At 40.9% G+C, this 5,086-nt stretch overlaps 1 protein-coding gene across 1 annotated transcript in view; it reads left to right on the forward strand.

Moving 5' to 3' along the window:
* The first annotated feature begins 2,509 nt into the window (after positions 1–2,509).
* The window catches only part of ELFN1 (extracellular leucine rich repeat and fibronectin type III domain containing 1), a 52,682-nt gene continuing 50,105 nt past the window's right edge, over positions 2,510–5,086 (forward strand). The window contains exon 1 of the mRNA XM_057379858.1: positions 2,510–2,658. The gene's annotated coding sequence lies outside the window, so the exon portion shown is untranslated. The remainder of the gene's footprint in view (positions 2,659–5,086) is intronic.

The following is a 5,086-nucleotide window of genomic DNA, read 5'->3' on the forward strand; positions in this document are numbered from 1 at the left end:
GCAGAAGTAACCCAAAGAATGAGTGCAAATGATGAAGAAAAAAGTTCATGCAAATGCTGCCTSGCTGGCACCTGTGTACTTTGTTCTAGACTGAAGTTTCGTTCTGAAACTTATGTAAAAGCGCYGTATGGGATGAAACTTTCAGGTGTATTAAACCCATCCCATAATGTTTATTTTTGTATATGGACAGGAGATTACAGCTTTTCCATTGAACTTCCAAAGTCATCATCAAAAGGGATCGTTACTTTGTGAATACTTTGTAGTCTGGTGTCTGTCCTACACTAGTTAATTCATGTAAATCTAAAGAAGTGGTTGCAGGCAGGATGGCATCAGAAATATGGAAATAGAGCATCTGGGTAGAGAAGGGTAGGTTTTTGCAACGTTTCCATTGAAATTATTTTTTAGCTGCCAAGTGAACAGATGCAGTGAAAACAGACAGTCTTATCGGCAGCCTTTCTTTTGGGGAGATTAAATGAGTGAATGATCTATCAAAACATTCTTTTTTCGTTTGATTAAACAGGCGATATTTATAGCATTTCTAAATATAAACCAAAYYGAGGCAAAAAAAAAAAARGAGGAAGGTTCACAAAGAATGGCCACTCTACAGAGTCAGGTGCTGTTCCTTGTACCCAAAAGTATTTTTAAATTCCTGTTTCTTCACCTAAGCWGAGTGAATGCAGTTCACTGCACTCTGAGGGTGTTGAGCAGATTTAAAGTCCTGATGCTCATATTTTGGTTTGATGCTGTGGGCTGCAGATCTGTTTGCTTATGGATTTCTTTTTGTTTCACRTTGGAATAACAACAACATACCTAAGGGTTTCAAGATTGTGCCTTTTTCTTATGTTACAGTACAAGTTCTGGGATAAATGGCTGGAAAGCCTGAAAATTTAGCAGTGAGATAATAGCAGAATTTGTACCTTGCAGGAAAACATGAGACTTTGACATTTGGTTGCATTCTGAATAGAATATTAAGTTATTATTAAAATTTACTTCAGGTTAATTTTAATGTCATTTAGATATAACTGTTTAAGTTTGTGTTATGTGATAAAAATAGAAATGRAAAAATTTCCTGRARACTTGCRAATGAAACGTCTGATTTATCAAAACATTCCTAATTCTTTTAAAATGTGATTTTGCCAGAACTAATTCATATTATGAGAATTTTCAGCTTTGTTGAAATGCAACTTTATGCTGGGAGAGYGAGCTAACACCTGACCAGGTCTGCCTGCTGGTCACAGTTGATTCCTTTCCCAGAAATTACATGGTTTTTAACTATTTGACCATTGGAATGATACTGTAATGCGGGGAGTTTTTGTTTTTCTCTTTTTCCAAACTGAGCTACATCTTCTTATTAAAATAATTTTKCATTTGTTCTGGAAAAATTCCATGTTTTTGTGTTTTATATAAACTCCCTTGTAATAAGGCAAAGGAAACCCTTTTATCTTGCTGCCTTTTTCATGGAAGTCTCCTTTGGCCACTTTTATTTGTGATTTTGCCTTTTCCCTTGATTGTGTRTTGAGATTTCTGTTAGGCTCTTTAGTATTCTGTCCTGCTTTTGGGTTAGAGTGTTCGTCTTTGGAGCCTCTTGTCTCTGTGTTTCTTTTTCAAGGGAGGCAGGTTTTTTATAACTGCATTTTCTTTAATTTTCTTGGAATTGTTGGCAATCCCAAAAATCTCCCTGAGATAAGAGTTTTCACTGCTTAATGTAAGATTTCATCATGAGTAATCCTGAGTCATTTAATTTCATATCTTTTAAAATGTCTTCTCTAAGATGGTCAAACTGACATTTGTGTTCTCTGTCAACATAAGTATTGAGTCTAATACTGTGTGTTCCCTTCTTTCCAGTGAACAGTCTGAACCCAAAAGATATCATTATTTGAGTGTTTTTGCTCAGATATTTAAATGCTGGTATGGAAGATGATTATTGACTTTTCACTTAAAYGATGTAGTCTTCTGCAAAAATCAATTTTCCTTATATATTCACCAGCTGTATTTAAGAACTAGCATTTGGCTAGCACTTTTCACAATTTAAAATAGAAAAATCTCTCATGCGGTGGCTTTCCTTAAGAGATCTCCAGCACTTCCCTGTCACATTAATCTGTTTTTAAATAGAGGAAAATTGAGGCAGAGATGTAGAAATTTGTCTCAGGAAACTCAGTGGCTGAGGCAGGCAGGAAATGAGAAAACAAGTCAAAAAAGGAAAAACTGAGTGTTGRTATCTGTCCTGCTGGACTGTCATGTTGGTGAATGAATCTGCTTAATTTACAGGAGTTTAATTTCTGTCACTGAGGCTCTGAGAATCCTGTGTTTTCCATGTTTCTGGGTAGACAGATGGGTTTTCCCTTCACATGTCTGCGTTACTTTTGGTATCACACCGTGAGCTGAAGGTCTTGCTCTACCTCGTCTGGAACACGTTCCCTGTTAAATATGGATGATCCCTCTTGATTTTCCAGATGACTCAGGAAAAAAACACCGGGATTTTTTTTTTTTTTTTTTTTTGTTTGGCCTGAGCCAACTGGTGTGGAGAGCTGAAGTCTCCAAGGCATTTCCCTGGCCCCCGAGGAGCCCTTTGGCTTCCAGCCATCGGCTTTTTGTCATCAGCCGCACGCTGTTCCTGGCAGCAGCCTGCCCCAGGAATGAGTGCAAATCTCTCTCCTGGTGAGTGAGTGCTCACAGCTCTTTGGCCTCATGGATTCCRTCCCCACTCTTCCTCCTAACATTCRTTAGAGAAGGGTSCTGATGTAATTTTTGTGATTTTTAGTGCCCCGCTCAAAGCCAGTTGCAAACGTTTCCTTTGGAAAGCCATGGCTGTTTTCTCATGGCTTCTCCTTCTGTTTAATTCCCTTTTTGATTTTACCATGTTGATCTTTGAAATGGCAATGTCTGGTTTTCCTGTAGAGTTCCTGGATCCCGAGTCCTGGGTTTTGAACAGATAACCTGTCCCATGTTGTATAGCAGGAGTGGAATCTGGAGAAGTTTGGCAGGATGGCTCTAAGAGGTGGCTTGGACAGCTCTAAGATCTAAAACTTGAGCTGGCACTAAGAACTTGTCTTCTGAAAGGACTGAAACTGGCTCTGACTGAAGCCATGGGAGGTAATAATCTCATTTATTTCTGRAAGACTTAGAGCAAGAAGCCTCCTAGAACACAGCAGCATTATTTTTGGTTATTAGCACTGACCCTGGTCTACAGCAAAACAGCATAAAACCTTCTGTCTGCAAAGGAGCTCTCAAGGTTGTAACCAAACCCTTAAAATTGCAAGACATGGCTGTTCAAAACTGGGAACGTGGGTACAAGGATACAGCCAATGCGTCAGAAATAAATTGTTGGTTTGTAGAAGTTTGGAATTGCCAATCTCCAGAAAACACAAGCTCGGTAAAAGGCTTGGTCCTTTTAGAAAGGCTGCACTCAGTTGAGAGGCCAGTCCCTGCTTTCCTCCAGAACTGCAAAATTACAACTTTCAGGTCACACTTAGAAAGCAATTGGCTGTAATCTGTACCTTTTGCATGACATGAAAGAACTAGATGAGATAATCAGGCACCAGCATGTCCTCGGGTCTTTTGTTAAACRCTGAGATCCCTCCAGGGTGTGCTCATGATGATTTCTTCTCCTCCATCTCCTGTTTGCTGAGGGAGCTGCTTCTCTTGTTCACCTCAGGTGTTGGCCAGGGGCTCCCAACCTTCCACCACTATTGCCACAACCTGAGTTGTCTTCTCTGGTGGAGCACACCCTGCTTTAGCACGAGAAAGGTGGAGCATCTAGGCCAAGTTCATCATCCAGACTCCGCAGTCGGTGGAGAAAGTTGAACACCTCCAGAGTGTAATTCATCCCATCTGAAAATAGATGTTTAAGACAGGAAGAATGAATCACTCTCTGGGGGCTGGTGCACGTCTCTCTGTTCACTGATGATAAAAGAAGTCTAGACAATTACCTTAACCTAGACATCCAGCTGTAAGACACCTTCGGCTGCGTGAGATCGAGCTGTGCTTTCAGGTCCCTAAGGACCAATTTCCACCCCCCCGTTCAAATGGGAAGTAGTTTTCTGATTTCACAGCAGCTTTCAAGCTGAAGTCACTGGCAATCAGAATCTCAGTGAGCCACATATGGCAGTTTTACCATAACTGAATAGCTTTTTAATGAAAGGGTTCTTACCCTYGGTCCCATCTGGGAGTTATCCATGAGAAGTTGATGGTGTTTTGAGGCACATTACTTGCTGAATCATTGCCACCATTAAATGTTGCTGCATAATTTCCTCCCCAGGAGTCTGTTGCATGTAGATAATACTCAAAATGTGGTCCCCATTGATTACTTTGATTGAACACATGCCACACATGATGTTCTCCATGAGCAGGAGCACAGCTCTTCAGCTGCTGGTTGCAGACACTCTCATTTTGTGAGTTCATTTCTTGTGGTCTGAAATTCATCTCTCATTTTCTCTCTTGCCTTCCTATGAGCTCGTTTCTTGAAGCATTTGGGGAAGGGCAGACTGGGAAAGGCAATGGATGAGTGCTGATGGCAACAAAGCACCAAGAGCATGAGGAGAAAGAAGGAAACTGCAGTGGAGGCAGCTGAGAGGAGAAAAAGCATTGAGCACTGGACAACCACAGAGCTGGAGCTGCCAGTTCCCAAATCCACTGCTRCAGTTCMTCACTGCCCACCTTGCCCCATGGAKGTGACCAGTGCAGGAGCAAAGCAAAAATTCTTGGGAGGCAGATGTGTTACTCCATGGGCAGGGTGAAGTTGTGGAGAGCAGATTTCAGGGTGGCATTTTGTGTGTCCGAAGCTTCCATCCCAGACAGGTTAAAAGGTTTGGAGACTATACACCCTCGGCATCTCTGCAGAGAAGAATGGCTCGCTTTGAAATCCATGAAAATTTAATTCCTTTGACCTTTGTTTTTAGATTATTTTTTTTTCCCTCGCTGTTTGAAAAATTCAATTCAACACAGAAAGCACGGTCTTCAAGGAAAATACTTGAAAAACATATTGACCAATACGCTTAGTGGAAAACATTCAATTTTTCAAGATGTCTTTTGTCTCTCTCTTTTGGAAGACAGCAGGAAGTTTGGCTGAATCCTGAAATGCTTGGGG

This window comes from Malurus melanocephalus, unplaced genomic scaffold (genome assembly GCF_030028575.1).
Source record: "Malurus melanocephalus ecotype Western Australia unplaced genomic scaffold, MMel_1.1 scaffold_425, whole genome shotgun sequence".
Lineage (NCBI taxonomy): Eukaryota > Metazoa > Chordata > Aves > Passeriformes > Maluridae > Malurus > Malurus melanocephalus.